The 24,180-nt window shown below is 46.4% G+C and overlaps 1 protein-coding gene and 1 pseudogene across 1 annotated transcript in view; one reads left to right on the top strand and one right to left on the bottom strand.

Annotated features, from left to right (window-relative positions):
- Nucleotides 1-24,180, bottom strand: part of LOC124597760 (mucin-19-like) — a 503,731-nt gene that overhangs the window by 171,720 nt on the left and 307,831 nt on the right. The gene's annotated exons all lie outside the window — the stretch shown is intronic.
- LOC124555808 lies at nt 1,628-1,745 on the top strand (annotated as a pseudogene).

Genomic DNA, 24,180 nt, shown 5'->3' with positions numbered 1-24,180 from the left:
GCACCCGCCAGTCATCTTCATGGCTCACCTGAAGATGAGTGGTAGGTTCCCAGTCGAAATATCGTCCAGTGAATTAAATGACGACCGGCTGCAAGCCCGAAATTTGTTTGAACTTCCCTAACAGGATGTCAACGGCCGTGGCGAGCTGGATACGCCGGTTCCCGCCAGATCAACAAAGCTGATCACCGCCGAGCGAGGCCAGTATTTGGGTGCGTGACCGCGTGGTGTTGACAGTTTTACCTTCGCCTTTGTGTCAGGGGGGACAGGAGGGGTGGTGATGTGAAGTCACTGATCACCAGCGTTTGTGCCCGTGTGTCCTGGATTAAATCCCAAACTTCTCTGCAGTGTCTCATGGAGTGAGGGAATGCTACATCGTTGATGGTGATCCGTCCTTCGGATGGGGGCGTTAAGCTCGGCGACCTCCTTGGAGCTCTTCGAGAGGAGTGGACTATGTGCCGGCACCAGGATTCACCTTCTCCCTTCTCGCCAGACCTGGAACACACGCCATGACAGTCGTCTGCACTAACAGACACGCTAATGTACAGTGCTGTCATACTTCGTGACGAAAAGGTGCTTGCGGAGGATAAGAGACATCTTTCCAATCAGGCTGCTGATCCTCCCATCCCTGGTCTAGCAGCCTTTCATGCCGTAAGACTTTACGTTACCCAATAGGGTTTCGCGAGAGCTCCGTAGTCTATCTTCCAAGGATTTCCTTTCAAGTTACTCGAGCACTTCTGTTACAATGTCAGATAGCGGCACGTGGCGTTTATATGCAGCCAATAGTTTTTAGTAATTTGATATCATTTATTGAACCATTAACTAGTTTTCGAGGCGTTGCAGGCTCATCACCAGATAGAGGTGTTACAGGAAAATTACTCTCGGGACGATGTGCAGTTAGACACTAGCGTCGAAAGAAGTGGTCACCGTGCTTCCACTGCCTCGTGGTGTGCACGACAAATTAATTCCCATAACGTGCATTTCACACTGTTCGCGTATCCACACACACACACACACACACACACACACACACACACACACACGTCGCGCTGCCAATCTGGATCGGGATGCTGCGCAGGTAACTGCTTTGAACGGATATTCAAAAAGCGGTTCAGATAGCTCTGAGCACTATGGGACGTAACATCTGGGGTCATCAGTCCCCTAGAACTTAGAACTACTTCAACCTAACTAACCTAAGGACATCACACACATCCATGCCCGAGGCAGGATTCGAACCTGCAACCGTAGCGGTCGCGCGGTTCCAGACTGAAGCGCCTAGAACCGCTCGGCCACATCGGCCGGCCTGAACGGCTATTGATAATGTTTCATTTACTATCGGGAATAAGCTTACCGAGAATAAAGTGAAGTGTTCAAAGGTGCTGGATCTTTTACTGCAGTGGATGGACCGTGTGTTATTGTAGGAGCAGTACTGAATTTGAGTATTAAAAAAGCTCTCCCATGGTAGCGGTTGGTTGACCGTTGCCAATATTCGGTGTGGCAGTATTTCGAAAATTGGCTAACTTGAAAGTTTCAATGGACGCGATGTAATTACGTATCGTACTTTCAATGTTTTTTAAGTTTTTAATAGAGGCACAAGTACATGTTATTTTAATGCTGCTATACCTTTTGTGCCAACGGCCTTGCCGCAGTGGTGACACCGGTTCCCGTCAGAGCAACGAAGTTAAGCGCTGCCGGGCTGGGTTAGCACTTGGATGGGTCACCATCCGGTCTGCCGAGCGCTGTTGGCCAGCGGGGTGCACTCAGCCCTTGTGAGGGAAACTGAGGAGCTACTTGATTGAGAAGTAGCGGCTCCGGTCTCGGAAACTGACCTACGGCCGGGAGGGCGGTGTGCTGACCACATGCCCCTCCATATCCACATGCCCCTCCATATCCGCATCCAGTGACGCCTTTGAGATGAGGATGACACGGCGGCCGGTCGGTACCGTTGGGCCTTCATGGCCCGTTCGGGAGGAGTTTAGTTTAGTTTTATACCTTTTGTAGTGCGAAAACGTGGTAGACATAAGGCACTGATGAGGCAATTTATGTATGTTTAAAGGACACGGTGTTAAAATGCAAATTTTGTTGGTGGTATGGTTGTATATTTTCATGAATACAGTGCGAACTTGAAAGGAAAAAAAAAGGAAAACTAGGCGTTGATCGTACCAAAAGCCGAGAACCGGTTCAAATGGTTCAAATGGCTCTGAGTAGTATGCGACTTAACTTCTGAGGTCATCAGTCGCCTAGAACTTAGAACTAATTAAACCTAACTAACCTAAGGACATCACACACATCCATGCCCGAGGCAGGATTCGAACCTGCGACCGGAGCAGTCGCTCGGCTCCAGACTGTAGCACCTAGAACCGCACGGCCACTCCGGCCGGCTGAGAACCGGTTCCTGGCATTTTAGCTCTCAGTGACATTCTGGGATGCCCTCTGTTTGAGGCATCTCTGTGAATCGCGGTCAATGACTTGTTCCCATGGGCAGAAGCTTGTGGTGACAACGAGAAGACGAACGATTCAACAGCCCTTTTTAGTTTGAAGAGCAACAGGTCAGTTTAAAAAAATGAAAATTCCTGGTTGTGACGATTGTAATAGAGTTTTTTTTAATGAATGATTACCTTATTTTCATTGGCATTTACCATTTCTGTATATTGAGCACGAGTTTAACATCGCATGTAAAAGCCAGACTCATGTTCGAAACAGAGCTTGAATATTTGATCTTCGTTTTAGGCACCAGCCTGCAGTCATGGACTGTGCGGCTGGTCCCGGCGGAGGTTCGAGTCCTTCCTCGAGCATGGGTGTGTGTTTGTCCTTAGCATAATTTAGGTTAAGTAGTGTGTAAGCTTAGGGACTGATGACCTTGGCAGTTAAGTCCCACAAGATTTCACACACATTTGAGCTTTTTTTTTTTTTTTTTTTTTTTTTTTTTTTTTTTTTTTTTTTTTTTAGGCGCCAGCATTGTTGTGTGGAGACCACTTAGGAAGTCAGTTTGAGTCACTACTCATTTTGCTCCTTCGCAAGATGTTGAAACGGAAAACGGCTGATTGTATAGATATTCCATCAGCTGGCGTTCCTCACACCTAAATTTACGGCCTTATGCTTCAGAATGCCACAAAAATGTAAATATAACGTGGACATTTCTAAAGAAACGCCCTCATGAGCAAACCATTTACCTTTTTCGCTTGAGGGAAACCTAAGTAATTTAAGTTAGTGACTCATATGGTCGAGCCGCAGCGGTCCACGCTTGGATGGCAACCGGCTGCAAAGTTCGCAGTGAAGGGGCCACGCAGCTAGCAGGGCCCTCGGCCATTGCTGGGAAAGTGTGGCTATAGTGCCAGCGACCCCACAGCGGCCAGAGGAGGCGTGGTGGGGGCGGGAACGGCCGCAGCCGATACTGTATGCTCGGGCGACGCGAGCGTCACAGCCGGCGGCCGATGCCCAGATACCGGCATGATTAATGGCTGCCGGGTCGGCAGGTACGCACGTGTGTTTGTGTGCGTGAGTGCGTGCGCCAAACGGGCCAACACCGCGGCCGCGGGGCGCTCCATTAGGGAGATGGGAGATTAGGACCGACTCTGCATCTTCCGAGAAAGGCAGGCGCTTGCCCGGCCGCCCGCTCGTCCGTCGGCGGCTTCGGACTCGGAGAAAGCTGGAAGTGCGAGCTATCGGAGGCAGGTCGCTGCCATTAATTACTGACACCACGGGAGAGCAGGACTGTGGGGAGCCGGTCGTGATACGGACGCCGAGAATGAAGCGGCGGCTTTCTCTCCGCAGGAAGAATAGGGCCGTGTTCCCCTAAAATGCTACCACGGCACTTTACTTTTATTGTTTTCTACACACCTTATGTGACTGGATTCGTGATTTTCTGTCAGAGACGTCACAGAATCTGTGTCGCCTGGCCACCACGACGTGTTGCATAACGATTTGATTCACGGACCCTGTTATATGGCTCCTTCCGTGTATAGCGTTTTTAAGACTATGACGGGTGGGGTCTGAAGATGGCATCAATAAAATGCCGAAACTGGTAGCACATATGTTGTTGTTGTTGTTGTTGTTATCTTCAGTCCTGAGACTGGTTTGATGCAGCTCTCCATGCTACTCTATCCTGTGCCAGCTTCTTCATCTCCCAGTACTTACTGCAACCATCATCCTTCTGAATCTGCTTACTGTATTCATCTCTTGGTCTCCCTCTGCTATTTTTACCCTCCACGCTGCCCTCCAATGCTAAATTTGTGATCCCTTGATGCCTCAGAACATGTCCAACCAACCGGTCCCTTCTTCTTTTCAAGTTGTGCCACAAACTCCTCTTCTCCCCAATTCTATTCAATACCCCCTCATTGGTTATGTGATCTACCCATCTAGTCTTCAGCATTCTTCTGTAGCATCACATTTCGAAAGATTCTATTCTCTTCTTGTCCAAACTATTTATCGTCCATGTTTCACTTCCATACATGGCTACACTCCATACAAATACTTTCAGAAACGACTTCCTGACACTTAAATCTATACTCGATTTAACAAATTTCTCTTCTTCAGAAACGCTTTCCTTGCCATTGCCAGTCTACATTTTATATCCTCTCTACTTCGACCATCATCAGTTATTTTACTCCCCAAATAGCAAAACTCCTTTACTACTTTAAGTGTCTCATTTCCTAATCTAATTCCCTCAGCATCACCCGATTTAATTCAGCTACCTTCCATTATCCTCGTTTTGCTTTTGTTGATGTTCATCTTATATCCTCCTTTCAAGACACTGTCCATTCCGTTCAACTGCTCTTCAAGTCCTTTGCTGTCTCTGACAGAATTACAATGTCATCGGCGAACCTCAACGTTTTTATTTCTTCTCCATGGACTTTAATACCTACTCCGAATTTTTGTTTTGTTTCCTTTACTGCTTGCTCAATATACAGGTTGAATAACATCGGGGACAGGCTACAACCCTGTCTCACTCCCTTCCCAACCGCTGCTTCCCTTTCATGCCCCTCGACTTTTATAACTGCCATCTGGTTGCTGTACAAATTGTAAATAGCCTTTCTCTCCCTGTATTTTACCCCTGAGACCTTTAGAATTTGAAAGGATTCCAGTCAACACTGTCAAAAGCTCTAAGTCTACAAATGCTAGAAATATAGGTTTGCCTTTCCTTAATCTATTTTCTACGATATGTCGTAGGGTCAGCATTGCCTCACGTGTTACAACATTTCTGCGGAATCCAAAGCGATCTTCGCCGAGGTCGGCTTCTACAAGTTTTTCATAAGAAGTTCATTAAAATAAATTTCTACAATACACACGGCTGTTGGTAAATTATTGCATCAAGAAATACATGCCAGCCGTTGTCCCACGGCCCATAATGGATCAACGAAGAAGAAGAAGAAAATGCAGAGCTTCCGTGCCGGCTTAACAACTCGGCTAAGGAGGCGGTCATGTTTCGACGTTGTGATCACCGAAATAACAGTACATATCCTCGAGAATCTGTGAAGATCCCAATTTCGCTTCGTTCCCCTCTTCTGAGACATACACTTCATTTTCTGGTATTGTACATTTCATACTACAGTATGCCGCAAAGCGTGCTTTATGTGGTCGATGGAAATACGCACGTTGTGAACGAAGAGGCATCGAGCCAGTGCCGGAGGAGCGGTTGTCGGCCCTCGGCGAGATTCGCCGCGGCCGGCAGTGGAATGGAGAGCTGTGCCGAACGTCCCGCTCCGTTAATGAAGAACACCGGCTCCGACGGGCGCGCCATTGTCCGAGCCGGTAATTGCCCGCCGACAGCAGCGCCGCGCCGCGGGGTTAGGCAGAGATCCTCACGGGCCCGCGTTCCGGGAAGACCTCGCCGCGGGACTCACTTTCGCCAGCCGAGGCCGCTCGCCGCTGCTCGAGTGCGACTTGCGAAACACGCGGGCCTCATACACCTGCGCGCGCTGCAGCGCTGCAAGTCAGCCAAATGGCGAAGTGGGCTTCCGCTGCGTGCCACAGTCCCGGGGAGGGAGTTACACTTCACAAGCAGTGGGAACCACTAGCGATGTCTTCCCCATAAAAGTAGCCAATTCTTAGATCAGATGTGGTAAAATAGGCTACATTAAACTGAATGAAAATCCAAATCTGCAATAGCTGTTCATTGTGTTTTCATTTTATGACGACCGGTTTCGTATCTTGAGGTCATATAAAACTAATATTTCATGTGCTAAGACTTCGGGTTCAAGTGGGCATGAAGATGTGTCGCCCCTCAGGAAAATCTTGGATGAACCGACACATGGGCATCAGATCCGAACCATGCATGATCACTAATACAGAGTTAGCCAGTGAAACGGGAAGATTTAAGTAACTAACTAATTCTTTAAGAAAATTTATTTTTTTAATTCAATGGTTATAAATATAAAGTACAAAGGTAGCCATTTACTGTACAATAAGTGAAAAAATTATTTTTTGAATATAACATCTGCCAAATGCTCATTAGAATCTATGCACTTCTGCAGCCTGGCCTGGAAGTTTCCCATGACATTTTACAGCATATTGATGGTGTTCCTTCAGTTTCGTCCCGAATTCGATACAGTTTACCACAGCCGTTTAATGAACAAAGTAAGAGCATATGGACTATCAGACCAATTGTGTGATTGGATTGAAGAGTTCCTAGATAACAGAACGCAGCATGTCATTCTCAATGGAGAGAAGTCTTCCGAAGTAGAGTAATTTCAGGTGTACCGCAGGGGAGTGTCGTAGGACCGTTGCTATTCACAATATACATAAATGACCTTGTGGATGACATCGGAAGTTCACTGAGGCTTTTTGCGGATGATGCTGTGGTATATCGAGAGGTTGTAACAATGGAAAATTGTACTGAAATGCAGGAGGATCTGCAGCGAATTGACGCATGGTGCAGGGAATGGCAATTGAATCTCAACGTAGACAAATGTAATGTGCTGCGAATACATAGAAAGAAAGATCCCATATCATTTAGCTACAATATAGCAGGTCAGCAACCGAAAACAGTTAATTCCGTAAATTATCTGGGAGTACGCATTAGGAATGATTTAAAATGGAATGATCATATAAAGTTGATCGTCGGTAAAGCAGACGCCAGACTGACATTCATTGGAAGAATCCTAAGGAAATGCAATCCGAAAACAAAGGAAGTAGGTTACAGTAAGCTTGTTCGCCCACTGCTTGAATACTGCTCAACAGTGTGGGATCCGTACCAGATAGGGTTGATAGAAGAGATAGAGAAGATCCAACGGAGAGCAGCGCGCTTCGTTACAGGATCATTTAGTAATCGCGAAAGCGTTACGGAGATGATTAATAAACTCCAGTGGAAGACTTTACAAGAGAGACGCTCCGTAGCTCGGTAGGGGCTTTCGTTGAAGTTTCGAGAACACACCTTCACGGAGGAGTGAAGCAGTATTTTGCTACCTCCTACGTATATCTCGCGAAGAGACCATGAGGATAAAATCAGACAGATTAGAGCCCACACAGAGGCATACCGACAATCCTTCTTTCCACGAACAACAGGAGACTGGAAAAGAAGGGAGAACCGATAGAGGTACTGAAGGTACCCTCCGCCACACACCGTCAGGTGGCTTGCGGAGTATGGATGTAGATGTAGATTCCTTCAGTTTCGTCCCGAATTCGTTATTTTAGGGTTGGGATAGTTCTGGGTGGATCGTTCTGAAAAACTCTTGTTTTTAAGTGACACCATAGAAAAAAAGTCGCAGGTTGTCAATTCTGGAGAGCGAGGGGGCCAAGGGATATCCCCATTTCGGGAAATGACGCCGCCTGGAAACAAAGGACTCACAGCATTCCTGGCAACTCTTGCAGTATGGCTTGTTGCCCCATCTTGTTGGAACATTGTGTATTCATTCACTGGAAAACGGGCGAGTTCTGGCGTACGGAAGTTCTGGATCATTGCAACGTAACGCACAGAGTTAACAGTCACGGCACTTTCATTGATATCCTCGAAGAAAAATGGGCCTATGATTCCTCTTGCCGACATTGCGCACCAAACCGTCACTTTTTGAGCATGAAGAGGCGTTTCATGAAGTGCGCCAGGGTTTTCCTCCGACCACTATCTGAAGTTTTGTTTATTAACAAAACCAGAGAGGTGGAAATGCGCCTCATCGCTCATCCGCAAGTGCTTTACTTGGTCGTCATTTTCTTCAAGTCTTCTGGCCATTTCCTCACAAAATTGTAAAAGTTTCTGATAGTCACTTGGTTTGAGAGATTGCACAATCCGTATTTTTTATGGGTGAAAATGTAAATCTTGCCGAAGAATCCTTCTCACCGACGTGTTACTTATTCCAAGACGTAGCGCATGTTGATTGGCAGATCGGCGTGGACTTCTGAGCATTGCCTGTTGAACAGCAGCGATGTTTTGAGGTGTCCGAACGGTTTTTGCACTCCCACCTCGATTTTTTATACGTTGATCCAGTTTGTTCAAGGTTGTTTATCCACGAACGAATTGCGTTATCCGAGGGAACAGGCCTGTTGCGCGTTATGTTGAAATGGCGTCGAAAACCACGTGGCGTTTTCACCAAACTCTCACCATTCGCATAATAGGCTATAACCGCGTAGCCGCGATGTTCACCTGTCCAACGATCCATCGCAACTAAATGGCGGGACATGCAGGTAGAACGGAGCTGGCCACCATTAACCCCCACCACTCACATTCCAGCTGTCAAGGCCATCTCCAATCTGCCCGTTTCACTGTACACTGTTCACTTTACATTTCCAAAGCACTGTCAAAAGATGAGCCCGGACAGCACACGACAATCCATGTATATGACAGGACCAGTGTGTGGCTAGCGCTCTGGCGTGCAGTTCTATTTGACGCTTGCCAGTAAACTGGGTGTATCAAAAAAGGAACCATCCGATTGTTAAAAAATCTTAACTCTAATGTTATTTGAGACAGGTGAGTAAAATGGTGTCGGGACAACAGAAAGAGTTTTGTGCTCTGTGTTTTACGCAGAGTGGGTCAGTAATAACTGTTCTGTGTGACATTCGTACTGGGTATGCTGTGGATCCTCCTACAGCACAGAACATTAGATGGTGGCATGAACAATTCCGAGAAACAGGTTGTTTGTGAAAGGCAAACCACCGGGCCGTCCCCGAGTGTCTGCACAGACGTCGAACGCATCCACAGAAATGCGTTCGCCGTGCAGCTCGAGAGCTCAACGTGCCGCCGATGTCCGTTTGGCGTTTGTTGCGTGGACGGTTACACATGAAACCATACACAATTTAGCTACTGCAAGCTCTTCTGAAAGGTGACAAACAACAACGTGTGGTGTGGAGTTCTGTAATTTCGTTTTTGGCAAGATGGGGGATGACAGTTTTCTTCCGCGTTTAGTGTTAAGTGACGAGGTAACATTCCATTTAAATGAAAAGGTGAACCGTCATAATCTGAGAATATTGGGTACGGGATAACCACACAATCAGCCTCGTGATGCCAACTGACGAGCTACTCGACCGAATAGTAGCGGCTCCGGTCAAAGAAAACCATCGTAACGACCTGGAGAGCGGTGTGCTGACCACACGCCCCTCCTATCCGCATCCTCAACTGAGGATGACACGGCGGTCGGATGGTCCCGATGAGCCAATTGTGGCCTGAAGACGGAGTGCTCAATAATCACATAAAGTTGTACAACATGAGAGGGGCTCTCCAAAATTTAATGTGTTTTGTGCAGTTTCACGGGAAAAGTTGCACGGTCCTTTTTTCTTTGCCGAGAACACTGTTACAGGAAGTACATATCTCGATATGCTCGAGAACTTTCTTTTCCAGCAGTTGGAGACTGATTCGAACGACTTCATTTACCAGCAGGATGGAGCCCCGCCACACAGGCATCAAGAAGTGTGGGAATTTTTAAATCAAAGGATTACTGAATGATCGATAGGTCGCACTGGACCAAATGATTCAGCCTTAGATTACTGGCCTCCAAGGTCACCGGAGCTGACTGTATGTGATTATTTCTTGTGGGGGTTTATAAAAAGACTTAGTTTGTGTGCCTTCGCTACCACCAACAATGAATGAACTGAGACATCGCATAACAGCAGCTGTGGTAGCTGCAACTCAAGACATGCTCGCTGCGGAGCGGCAGCAGTTTCAATACCGCATTGACATATGCCGTGCATCTCGAGGGGGGGCATATTGAACACCTATGAAAAGGTATGAAGAAAAGTTTTTGAGTTTGCCGTTCATCAAAAAACAAAATACATTGTATACGTTTATTAGTTTGAGAAACAGACACGTGCCGAACCGGATGATTTTTTTTTATACACTCCGTATATACTGACGACTCTCAAGGATTGTGTCTCTTAATCCTTAGTTTCCCCTGCGGAGTTTGACGATGGTTCTATCCTATTCTATTTGGATTGTCATGTCCTGTCCAGGCTCGACTTTTGACTGTGTTTTGGAAATGTATTAGTGGTTCGGATAGGATGCTGAACTGCCGGTTCATCCGAAGTCTTACCGAGGTATGAAATGCTTTTATTCGCACTTGCACCTTGGGAGTCGTGGCACATGAAGTATTTGTTTTATATGACCTGAACCTATACCTCCAGGGTATTAAACCGGTCGTCATAAAATTAAAACACAATAAACAGCTATTGCGGATTTGTACTTTCAGCCATTTTAATATAGACTATTTTACCATATCTGATTTTTAATTGTTTGATAGCACTTCGCATTATGTACAAGCTTTTTAGCTGTGGCTGCCCGACCTATGAGACCATTTGTTACCAATCTTTGTTGTTTTAGTTCTCAGTTTATGTCTCCAATTTCACTCACTTGGAGTGTATCGCACAGATAAACCTAAATCTAAGGAATTACTGTGGTGTCACCGCCAGACACCACACTTGCTAGGTGGTAGCTTAAATCGGCCGCGGTCCATTTAGTACATGCCGGACCCGCGTGTAGCCACTGTGTGATCGCAGACCTAGCGCCACCACAAGGCAGGTCTCGAGATACGATATAGCACTCGCCCCAGTTGTACAACGACATTGCTAGCGACAATACGGACGAAGCCTTCCTCTCATTTGCCGAGAGACAGTTAGAATAGCCTTCTGCTAAGTCCATGGCTACGACCTAGCAAGGCGCCATTAGCCTTACCTACTTTGAGAGTTATCGTATAAATGTCTCAAGAAGAACATTGTAAACCAACAAAGATTAAAAGTTAAGTATAAAGCAGCTACGTACTTTTCTTGCTACCATTCAATAGTTATCCTGTTCCAGACTTGACGCCAGTCGGCGTGTGTGTACGCGTGCCTTTCGGCTCCCTTCTCAATGTGGCGTAGCTAGCTTGTTACGCCACAACAGATTGGCGACGAGAGAAGTGTTCTTTCTGATTGCTTACATTTACTTGTGTCATGGCTTCGCCAGATGTACTGTCCGAATTTTATCGCTTGCAGAATCAGCAGACGCAGGCGTTATTGGATGCCCTTGGACAGCTCGTCCAGGGTCAACGTGCCATTCAAACCGATGCGGCAGCCGCCGCTTCACCGCTACCGCAGCCACAACTCGCAGTTGCACCGCCTTTTAGGCACTACGATCCAGCACAAGAATCGTGGCCAGAATGGTCCCAACAGTTTGGCTTTCATCTAGCCGCCTACAGAATTCAAGGTAATGAGCGGCAGCCGTTTTTGCTTTCTTGTGTCGGTGTGTCCACCTACCGTGTGATAGTGAAATTGTTTCCCCGACGCGACGTAGCAACTCTGTCCTACGAAGAAATTTTGTCTGCTTTAGATGCCTATTTCAAAGAAACAATTAATGTAGTTGCAAAAAGGTATACTTTCTTTCGTACAAAACGTACGGCCGGTCAAACTAATAGGGAGTGGGTAGCAACACTGCAAGGACTTACTAGGGACTGTGCCTTTGACTGTGACTGTGGCCTTTCTTATTCAGATACAATGGTACGTGATGCAATTGCACAGAACGTTTCTGATGTTCGTATACGGGAGCAAATTTTGAAACTAGTTAATCCCTCCCTTGAACAAGTGATAGACATATTGGATAGACAAGACACACTTGACTGTGCTCAGGAATCTTTTGAAACTTCGCCAGCCGTGTGTAACATTAACCGGCCCGCTGGACGCGCTGCGCGGCTCGGTAACCTGCCCTCGCGCACTTCGACGCAGCTGCCGCCGCGCTCTAAACCAGGTGTGCCGCGCCAGCACACAAATGTAGTGAAATCATGCCCGCGGTGTGCTACTAGACATTCGCGTGAACATTGCCCGTCACGCCAAGCTATTTGCTTTTTCTGTAATAGGAAAGGACATGTTCAAAGTGTTTGCCAGAAAAAGCTCAGATCAGACAATCACAACCATTCCAGGCCCTTTGCTTCGCGCCGGAATCGAACCAAGGACACTCAGGCTGGTGGACCTTCGCCCATGGACATTCATGTAGTTAATTCCACTTCGTCCAGTGCCACTTTCTCTAACAGTGACTGTGTTCGTCCCACAAAAACTGTGCGTCGACGTCGCCGGAAATTACGTCCCTTAGCAAGTGATTCTGTGTCTGTTCAAATTGCACAAAACAGTCGCTCTTGTCGTCAGCAGGACAATAAACGTTTTGTAGATTTGGACTTTCATGGCAAGGTCATACCATTCCAGCTCGATACCGGAGCTGCAGTTTCACTGCTCAATCATGACACGTACAAACAACTGGGCAAACCTCCGTTGCGTTCCGCAACTGTTCAGTTAACAAGTTATTCAGGACAGAAAATTCCTGTGTTGGGACAGTGCAGCCTTCTTGCAACATATAAAGGACAAACAAAACTTGTGTCATTTTACGTTCTTCGTTCTTCTACTGCAGTGAACTTGTTTGGTTTAGATTTATTTCAGTTGTTTAACATGTCTATAGTAAATCAGGTCCTATCAGTGAATCAGACTGTGCCTTCAGACAGTGTTTCTCGTCTGTGTGAAGAATTTGCAAACATTTTTGCACCGGGCCTGGGTTGCGCTAAAAACTATGCAGCACATTTGGAACTGAAAGTAAACGCGCAACCGAAATTTTTCAGAGCGCCCAATGTTCCTCACGCATTGCGTGTTGAGGTCGCAAGAACATTACACGATTTAGCATCACAAGGTGTGAGTGAATGTGCGCAATGCCTTTTCGATTTCAGCTCCGCTTCATCGCTTACGCCGTAAAGGTGTTCCGTTCATCTGGACGACGGAATGCGAACGCGCCTTTCGCCAGTTGAAATCGGCGTTGCTTTCTAATACTTGCCTTACGCCATTCGATCCCCAGAAACCCCTTTTGTTGATGGTAGATGCATCGGATTTCGGGATCGGTGCTGTGCTTGCGCACAAAGTTGGCTCGCATGATCGCCCTATTGCCTTTGCGTCCCAATTGCTCTCGTCTGCGCAAAGAAATTACTCACAGATAGAGAAAGAAGCTTTGGCTCTCGTGTTTGGTGTTACTAAGTTCCATGGTTTCTTGTATGGTCGTCACTTTACCATCATCACAGACCACAAACCTCTGACGTCGCTTTTTCATCCGAACAAGCCTGTACCTCCACGTACAGCGCAGAAATTCATTCGCTGGTCTATTTTCCTCTCGCAGTACCGCTACGATATCTTGTATCGGTCCACTGCTAAGCACGGAAACGCCGATGCGTTGTCACGTTTGCCTGTTGCTGAGGATAGAGCATTCGATTCTTCCGAACTTGCTTGCATGTTCATTGATTCGGAAACCGATGTAGTGGTCGAATCGTTTCCGATTGATTTTCGTCGTGTAGCTACAGCCACCGCTGCTGACCCTGTCCTTGCTACCGTTTTGCGTTTTGTTGCTACGCAATGGCCCTTCTCAAAGTCAGGAATCGAGGATCCGTTGGTTCGCCGATTTTTTGCTCACAAGGAGAGACTTTTTGTTCGACGTGGTGTTTTGTTGTTGCGTTCTGATAATGATCAGTCCAGAGTAGTGGTACCACGTTCGTTACAGTCCTCTGTTTTACGGCTTCTTCACCAAGGACATTGGGGTATAGTGCGAACGAAACAACTTGCTCGTCAGCACTGTACTTGGTTCGGAATCGATGCTGCGATTACGGAAATGTGTTCTTCTTGCATGGCGTGTGCCGCACAACAATCCGCACCACCGCGGAAAGTCTTTGCATGGCCAAAAGCCACTTCCCCTTGGCAACGCTTGCACATTGATTTTGCTGGTCCATTCTGGAATGCTCGATGGTTGGTTCTGGTCGATGCCTTCAGTAATTTTCCTTTTGTTGTCCGGATGTCTTCCACGACGTCCTCCGCCATCATCCAAGCGTTGTCTGCTATCTTTTGCATTGAAGGTCTTCCGCAGACTATTGTTTCCGACAATGGCCCACAATTCATGTCCGCAGAATTTCAGTCATTCTGCCAGGCCAATGGTATTCAACATCTGACATCCGCGCCGTTTTCGCCTCAGTCAAACGGTGCCGCTGAACGATTGGTCCGGACTTTCAAGTCACAGATGTTGAAGTTGAAAGAGTCGCATTCTTGGGAGGACGCGTTGTTGCTCTTTTTGTCCTCGTATCGCTCTCAGCCCCGAGATGGTCGCTCGCCGGCTGAGTTGCTCCACGGTCGTCCTCATCGAACCTTGATGTCTTTGCTGCATCCGCCGCATCAGGTTCCTGTGCAGCGGCAGACTTCTGCTTTTGCTCCAGGCGACGTTGTATTTTATCGCAACTATCGAGGTTAACGGCGTTGGCTCGCAGGGCGCATTCTTCGCTGCCTCGGCCGCGCGATGTATTTGGTTTTGGGGGCCTCTGGTGAGGTGCGTCGGCATCTCAATCAGCTGCGCCTCTGTCGTCGTACGGGTTCTGCCGCTCCCCGTCTGCTTTCAGCGACGGTGCCGTCCGGTCAGCGCCCTGGGGACCCATCTACTGGCTCGCCTCATCCCCAGGTGTTACCGACGATGCCTTCCATTTTGCCCCATGGCGACGCGCCGCCGCCGCCGCCTGTTCTCCAGCCGGCGCCGCCCGCAGTGGACGCTTCGCTGCAGCCGCCAAGCGCCTCCCTGGGTCACGCGCCGCCGATCGCTTCCCGTGACCCGCCGTCCTCCGCCATGGAACTCTTGCCCGCTCCGGCCCACATGGCGTCTTCGCGCGTCGGATGCCCCGACGCAATGGAGGTCGACCCTTCGGCCCCTCCTGCCTCTTTACGGGCGCATACGCCGCATGTTGACGTGCACCCTGGACTAGGTTTTCAGGCGTTTCCTAGCTCCCCTCGGACCGAATGGCCGGGTGCGGGTGGCACTGCCTCGCCTGTTGTTAGGCTCCCCACCTCATCGCATACGTCAACATGGGGTCCTCCCCATGGCGGGCGGAAGCCTTATCTCCCGACCGTTCGCCGATTTGCGGGGGAGGAATGTGGTGTCACAGCCAGACACCACACTTGCTAGGTGGTAGCTTAAATCGGCCGCGGTCCATTTAGTACATGTCGGACCCGCGTGTCGCCAATGTGTGATAGCAGACTTAGCGCCACCACAAGGCAGGACTCGAGATACGATATAGCACTCGCCCCAGTTGTACGACGACATTGCTAGCGACAATACGGACGAAGCCTTCCTCTCATTTGCCGAGAGACAGTTAGAATAGCCTTCTGCTAAGTCCATGGCTACGACCTAGCAAGGCGCCATTACCCTTACCTACTTTGAGAGTTATCGTATAAATGTCTCAAGAAGAACGTTGTAAACCAACAAAGATTAAAAGTTAAATATAAAGCAGCTACGTACTTTTCATGCTACCATTCAATAGTTATCCTGTTCCAGACTTGACGCCAGTCGGCGTGTGTGTACGCGTGCCTTTCGGCTCCCTTCTCAATGTGGCGTAGCTAGCTTGTTACGCCACAACAATTACAAGTTAGTGTGTTGTGTATAAGCGCAACTTGCAATTAGAATTTAATTTTGAGGTCTGTCATTACTTCCTACAATTTGAGGTAGGGGCCGCCTCTTGCGATAAGAAATAATGTTCTCCGCATAATCAGTGTGGAGAGGTACACGTGGAAAATATTGACAAGAATACGGGACAAGATGATAGTACATGTGTTGAGATAACAAGGATTGACTTTCATGGCAATTGAGGGTAAAAACTGAAAGCGAAGACAGAGTAGAATATATCCAACAAATAACCGAGGACACTACTCTGTGTTGGAGAGAGAGAGAGAGAGAGAGAGAGAGAGAGAGAGAGAGAGAGAGAGTTAGTTTGTGGTTTATGGACGCTCAACGGCGATGTTATCAGCGCCCTTACGAAAGTGACTAGAAACCAATGTGGTTAAAATGTCTAAATCACCATAAAACAAGTACCAGTAAGCCTTACACACGTACACTCACTCTCCACCAACATCACTCACGATATCTCACACCCTTTAAGACGGCGTAAAAACTCAGAATAAGATTTTCAGTTCTCGGTTACACAGGTATTTTTATTTCGCTTTACTAGTTTCAATAAATTAATTTGTGATCTTCAGAAGCTTATTTTTAGTTTATCAGACGTCAATATCTTCTTCAAAGAAGCGTAATGCTATGGGATGCCCAAAGCTGTACCTATTGTATCTGCTTATTTAAAACACAGATTCGAAGATCGATAATTTGCAGTAAATGAATCACATGAATCATATCAAGTTGCTGAGTCGACATCAACAGACTTGCAACAAATCAGCAACAATTATAAAAAAGACACAATAAAAACACAAATCAAATTAAGTTTTTGGATGAAACTTCGAAAGCTTTTGAGATAAAAGGTAGAGTAAGACAAGGGGATGGATTGTCCCCACTGCTGTTCAGTTGTGCACTAGAAAAGGTAATCAGATTGTATATTACAAAAGGTAGTCGGAAAATGGTGGAAAAGAGCAGAGGAAGAAGGAATTAAAAAACACATACACACAATTGGGGAAAAAAGTGGATAATCTGAGAACTTATTGTTCAAATGGCTCTAAGCACTATGGGACTTAACATCTGAGGTCATCAGTCCCCTATACTTAGAACTACTTAAACCTAACTAACCTAAGGACATCACACACATCCATGCCCAAGGCAGAATTCGAACCAGCGACCGTAGCAGCAGCGCAGTTCCCGACTGAAGCGCCTAGAAGCGCTCGGCCACAGCGGCCGGCTGACAACTGATTTTAGGCTTTTGCAAACGATCTCTGCTGAATGTGTATAAGCTGTAACATTACAGATAAATCTCCTACAAGAGGCAGCTTCGAAAGCAGGCCGGTGTATACATTTGAACAAAATAGAATATACAACAGATGCAAAGGAGGCACCGAAACACCTGGAAACTAATTATGGAAGAATAAGAAAAAGCTACAATATTTTATTATCTAAGTGAAATAATACAAACGAGTAGTTTGAACAAAAAAGTTAACTTAGCAAGGGGAAGGAATATGGAAGCGGCTTTTCAATTAACAAAGGGTTTCTATAGCAAATAACCTTCATCCAAAAATACAACACTCCGGCACTATAACACTGTCATTAGACCAAAATGCTTTTATGCTTCACAATGTCTTTCGTTAAATACAGTCACACAAATAGGTGAAACAAAAAATGAGGAAAGGATAATAAAAATAATCTTGGGACCAGAAAATGACAAAGGCAAATGGAAATCAAGAAATAATAAAGAAGTTTGCGAAAGAATAGAACGAGTATTAGACGCAATGAGGAAGTGAAGACCTGATGAGAAGAGAACAACAAAGAGAACTGACGTGAATTAAAGACGATGAAGCAGATCTGAGGGAAACGGGTATGATGGAGAAACAAAAAAGAAAAATAGAAAAGTTCAGAGCAAAAGTAAAATCTTTCAGTTGTTGTTGTTGTGGTCTTCAATCCTGAGACTGGTTTGATGCAGCTCTCCATGCTACTCTATCCTGTGCAAGCTTCTTCATCTCTCAGTACCTACTGCAACCTACACCCTTCTGAATCTGCTTAGTGTATTCATCTCTTGGTCTCCCTCTACGATTTTTACCCGCCACGCTGCCCTCCAGTACTAAATTGGTGATCCCTTGATGCCTCAGAATATGCCCTACCAACCGATCCCTTCTTCTAGTCAAGTTGTGCCACAAACTTCTCTTCTCCCCAATCCTATTCAATACCTCCTCATTAGTTATATGATCTACCCATCTAATCTTCAGCATTCTTCTGTAGCACCACATTTCGAAAGCTTCTATTCTCTTCTTGCCTAAACTATTTATCGTTCATGTTTCACTTCCATACATGGCTACACTCCATACAAATACTTTCAGAAACGACTTCCTGACACTTAAATCAATACTCAATGTCAACAAATATCTCTTCTTCAGAAACGCTTTCCTTGCCATTGCCAGTATACATTTTATATCCTCTCTACTTCGACCATCTTCAGTTATTTTACTCCCTAAATAGCAAAAGTCCGTTACTACTTTAAGTGTCTCATTTCCTAATCTAATTCCCTCAGCATCTCCCGACTTAATTCGACTCCATTCCATTACCCTCGTTTTGCTTTTGTTGATGTTCATCTTATATCCTCCTTTCAAGACACTGTCCGTTCCGTTCAACTGCTCTTCCAAGTCCTTTGCTGTCTCTGACAGAATTACAGTGTCATCGGCGAACCTCAAAGTTTTTATTTCTTCTCCATGGATTTTAATACCTACTCCGAACTTTTCTTTTGTTTCCTTTACTGCTTGCTCAATATACAGATTGAATAGCATCGGGGAGAGGCTACAACGCTGTCTCACTCCCTTCCCAACCACTGCTTCCCTTTGATGTCCCTCGACTCTTATAACTGCCATCCAATTAAAAACAAAATAATGTATAAAGTGGCAACTCTAATTACTCCAAGTGTTCTTCGAGCTCTAATGAAGGAATGTTGCCAAAACGATGCTAGATTTTGCAGTAATAATGTCGATCAAATATACACAAGCCCTACAAGGTGTATGTCCGAGAGGTGTCCAATTCTGAACAGAAGACATACCCTCGAGGTACACCTGCTGAGTTGGACAGTATTTGGACGAGGAAAAGGATTGCATCAATAAAGGACGAGCCACAGTGGCACCAAACGCTGTTGGGCGCTGAGCACCTTGACGCGGCAGATTCGTGGGATGAATGGGAGTGGGGAGGCGGGTAGGGGGAAGACAGAGAGGTAGAGAGGCGGTGAATCCCATTAAGGGCAGCCGGGAGCGTCCGCACGGCCTCGCCTTCACGGGATGATCCGCCCGCTGACAGCGATCGCCCATTAGCGGTTAACGGCTGCGGGCTGCGGCAGTGAGACCTCCAGGTGGCGTCCAAGGGCTCTCCAGCAGAAGAATTCCGCTGCAAGGGCACAATTCATCCGCAGTGTTGCTCTCTTCAGACACAAAGGTGTCTACTGCCGTTATCGAGGGAAAAAAAAACTACCCATTTCCAGTCAGGTGATGCTGTATGTACACTGACGGAAAAGACTTGCAGCACAAAGACATTATTAATGCAGGGTAATGAAATTTCGGGACTGCATTTGTCTAGGTAACCTAGTCAAGTGATTAACATTGCAGGATCACAGGTTAATAAAAGCACGATATAAGACACTCCGAATGTGAAATAGCCCGTATAGCCGGCAGAATGCAGAATGCAAGCATGCAAACGTGCATGGATTGTGTTGTACAGTTGCTGGATGTCAGCTTGTGGGATGGAGTTACTTGCCTGTTACACTTGGGCAGTCAATACACAGCGACCATTAATGCTGGTTGTGGATGACGCTGGAGTTCGATGATGCCCCATGTCTGGTCGACTGAAGACAGATCTGGCGATTGAGCAGCATAAGACAACATGTCCACACTCTGTAGAGCATGCTAGGTATACAACATCGGAATGTCGGTGAGAGTTATCCTGCTGGAAAACACCCTCTGGAATGCTGTTCAGCCGGCCGCTGTGGCCGAGCGGTTCTAGGCGCTTCAGTCCGGAACCGCGCTGCTGCTACGGTAGCAGGTTCGAATCCTGCCTCGGACATGGACGTGTGTGATGTCGTTAGGTTTAAGTAGTTCTAAGTCAAGGGGACTGATGACCTCAGATGTTAAGTGCCACAGTGCTTAGAGCTATTTGAACCATCTGAATGCTGTTCATGAATGGCAGTACAACAGGTGGAACAACAGACTGACGTACAGTCAGATGTGATTACCAGGCAGTTGGCCTGCCAGTACAGGGTAAGCCAGACGACCGTGTGGAACATTCTCCATGACGATTAGTACTATCCTTATCACTTACAGGGTGAGCAGGGCTTACTAGCGACAGGTTTTGCACAACGGGAGCAGTTTTGTCACTAGTTTCTTCACCAGGCAACCACCATTCCGGGATATGTATCAACCATCCTATTCACACCTTTACGTGGAATGGAATCTTCAACTTTCATAACAGTCATCTGCGGAATAGTACGCCGAACCCCCATGGTATGGTGACAGCGAATCATCAGCATCGGTGCAGCCGGAAACTGTGAGCCGGGATAACTGGCGACCATATTTTGGGACCAGTCTTCCTTCCGAGTCGCGTAACAGGCCTGAACTATCGGCGTTTCTTGCGGGTGACTTTGCCTCTCCTGCTAGAAGAAGTTCCACTAATCATTCGAAGGGTTATGTGGCTGTTACAAGATGGTGCTGTTAACGTCCTGACGCACCTCAATTGTGTCTTCCCTGGTCTGGATCGGACGATGGGATCCAGTTGCATGGCCTGCTGGTTCACCGGATTGCAACCCGTGAGATTTCTGGTTATGGGGCCCTCTCAGAAGTATCGTCTATGAAGAGCCCATTCCAGATGTGGAGACACGGGGGCAGCGTATTCATGCTGCCTTTGATACTGTTCGGATGCAGCCTGGTCGATGTGAACGTGAGACGGAACATTCTACGGCGCGTCGAAGAACATGGAAACAATTTTCAATATATATTGTAACTGTGGCGGCATGGTACAGCGCTTGTTAGACCGCAGTCTCTGTAACAGTATACATGGTCATTAGCATGGAAGCTATGCGTTGCCGGACATAAGATCATTAGATCTTTTTTGTTCCGTATCCTCTTATCGATCAATCCCTAGGGTTTGTACACGGTGGGGGAAAAAATCATCCTATATTTGCTATTATTGTGATGTTTGTACTGTCCTGTACACGAATGGTTCTGAACATTTTTTTTTTCCTTCTACAGTTAGCAATGCAAGCATCCTACTCCACAAGTGATATGGTGACTATCATTTTCTACTACAGTTTAGCAAAGGGAACTAGCCTGCCAGTCCGGGCTCTCTACTCGGAAAAATATCCACGTCGCAGAGAACCATGCCCGCATCTCGTGGTCGTGCGGTAGCGTTCTCGCTTCCCACGCCCGGGTTCCCGGGTTCGATTCCCGGCGGGGTCAGGGATTTTCTCTGCCTCGTGATGGCTGGGTGTTGTGTGCTGTCCTTAGGTTAGTTAGGTTTAAGTAGTTCTAAGTTCTAGGGGACTGATGACCATAGATGTTAAGTCCCATAGTGCTCAGAGCCAGAGAGAGAACCATCCGATAAGCAGTTCGGCTGTCTTTTTCAGCGTTTTGAGGACACAGGTTCTCGAGCACACCACAAGGCGAACAGTGGAAGTCTTCGGTCAGTCCGCACACCTCAGATGGAGGAGCATGTGCAACGCTTACTGCACGAAAGACCTGGAGCCAATGTGCGGCGATTGACAGCAGCAGAAGGCGTTTACCATTCTATCGTCTGCGTGGTACTACATGAACAGTAGCAGTATCCATACCATTTTCAGCGCGACCATACCGTAGCAGATTTCATTTCTGTCAATGGCTCTTTCAGAAGTGTGCTGCAGATCCACTATTTTGCTCGAAGATTTTATTCACCGACGAGGCGGAGTTCACAAGAGATGACGTTGTGAACTTTCATATCCAGCGCGTGTGGGTCGGTGAAAATCCCTATGTATTTGCATAGAGAGGACATCAACATCGTTTCTGCATCTGTGTATAGGCAGGCGTTCTTGGTGATAAATTACGAGGTCCATATATCCTACCACAAACACTAAATGTGACTTATTATCATCAATTTCTTGTCAATGTATTGCCTACCTCGTTGGAGGATGTGCCATGTTAGCAAAGGCTACAGATGTGATTTATGCACGATGGCTCACCACCAAATTCCTCCGCAGTGTGCGTGAATGTCTGGCGCTGACATTTCAGGACCGCTGGACGAAGTCGGAGAGGCCCGAATCCTTGGTCTTCCTATTCCCCAGACTTCTGGCAGAAAACCCAAAGAGATAAAGTACGCCTGTGGCAAGATGCAATCAATAACTTCACTGCGCGATATCAACGGTGAAGTCACTAATGACAGTGCCGCTAAAGCAGAGTTATCAAACACGATTTTCCGAAACTCCTTCACCAAAGAAGACGAAGTAAATATTCCTAAATTCCAATCAAGAACAATTGCCAAGATGAGAAACATAGAAGTAGATATCCTCGGAGTAACGAAGCACCTTAAATCACTTAATAAAAGCAAGGTTTCCGGTCCAGATTGTATACCAGTCAGGTTCCTCTCAGAATATGCTGATAAAATAGCTCCATATTTAGCAATTATATACAACCACTCGCTCACAGAAAGATCCGTACCTAAAGCCTGGAAAATTGCTCAAGTCACACCAATACCCAAAAAGGGAAGTAGGAGTAATCCATTGAATTACAGGCCTATATCATTAACGTCAATTTGCAGTAGGGTTTTGGAACATATATTGTATTAGAAATTTATGAAGTACCTCGAAGAAAACGATTTATTGACACATAGTCAGCACGGTTTCAGAAAATATCGTTCTTATTAAACACAACTAGCTCTTTATACTCATGATGTAACAAGTGCTATCGACAGGGGATGCCAAATTTATTCCATATTTTTAGATTTCCATAAGGCTTTCGACACCGTTCCTCACAAGCGTCTTCTAACCAAACTACGTGCCTACGGAATATCGCCTCAGTTGTGCGACTGGATTTGTGATTTCCTGTCAGATAGGTCACAGTTCGTAGTAATAGACGGAAAGTCATCGAGTAAAACAGAAGTAATATCCAGCGTTCCCCAAGGAAGTGTTATAGGCCCTCTATTGTTCCTGATCTATATTAACGACTTACCGACATAGGAGACAATCGGAGTAGTCGTCTTAGAGTGTTTGCAGATGATGCTGTCATTTACCGTCATGTAAAGTCATCAGATGATCAAAACGACTTGCAAAATGATTTAGATAAGATATCTGCATGGTGCAAAAAGTGGAAATTGACCCTAAATAAAGAAAAGTTTGAAGTTATTCAAATGAGTCCTAAAAGAAATCAGCTTAATTTCGATTACGCGATAAGTCACAGAAATCTGAAGGCTGTAAATTCAACTAAATACTTAGGGATTAAAATTACAAAAAACCTAAATTGGAACGATCACATAGATAATATTGTGGGTAGAGCAAACCAAAGACTGCGATTCATTGGCAGAACACTTAGAAGGCGCAACAGGTCTACTAAAGCGACTGTTTGTCTGCCCTGGAGTGTTGCTGTGCGGTGTGGAATCCGCATCAGGTGGGACTGACGGATGACATCGAAAAAGCACAAAGAAGGGCAGCCCGTTTTGTATTATAGCGAAATAAGGGAGATAGTGACACAGACATGGTACGTGAATTGAAGTGGCAATCATTAAAACAAAGGCATTTTTCGTAGCGACGGGATCTTCTCATGAAATTACAATCACCAATTTTCTTCTCCGATTGCGAAAACATTCTGTTGTGACCCACCTACATAGGGAGAAATGATCATCACGATAAAATAAGAGAAATCAGGGCTCGCACAGAAAAATTTAAGTGCTCGTTTTTCCCTCGTGCCGTTCGAGCGTGGAACGGTAGAGAGACAGCTTTAAGGTGATTCATCGAACCCTCTGCCAGGCACTTTATTGTGAATAGCAGAGTAATCACGTAGATATAGATGCCAATCCCTTAGATTCTTTGTTATGGGGACATTCGAAGGAATTAGTCTACGCCATCCCAGTCAACAATGTCCAGAAATGACAGCATCGCGTCTTCAATTCATACCAGCACTTACAACAACAACAACAAAGTGTATGTCAAAGAGTGCGTGATTCCTTACACCGAAGGGCAGAAGGATGCACTGCCATGGACGGAGCACCTCGTATGACAACTGTCATGAATGGAAGCCAGGTACAAGTGTACTACCACCTTTCTAAACGTGAGTCTAGCTTTTAACATCCTATCTAAAATATCAGAATAC

This window comes from Schistocerca americana, chromosome 1, assembly GCF_021461395.2.
Source record: "Schistocerca americana isolate TAMUIC-IGC-003095 chromosome 1, iqSchAmer2.1, whole genome shotgun sequence".
Lineage (NCBI taxonomy): Eukaryota > Metazoa > Arthropoda > Insecta > Orthoptera > Acrididae > Schistocerca > Schistocerca americana.
This window is presented reverse-complemented; position numbering and strand designations above follow the sequence as displayed.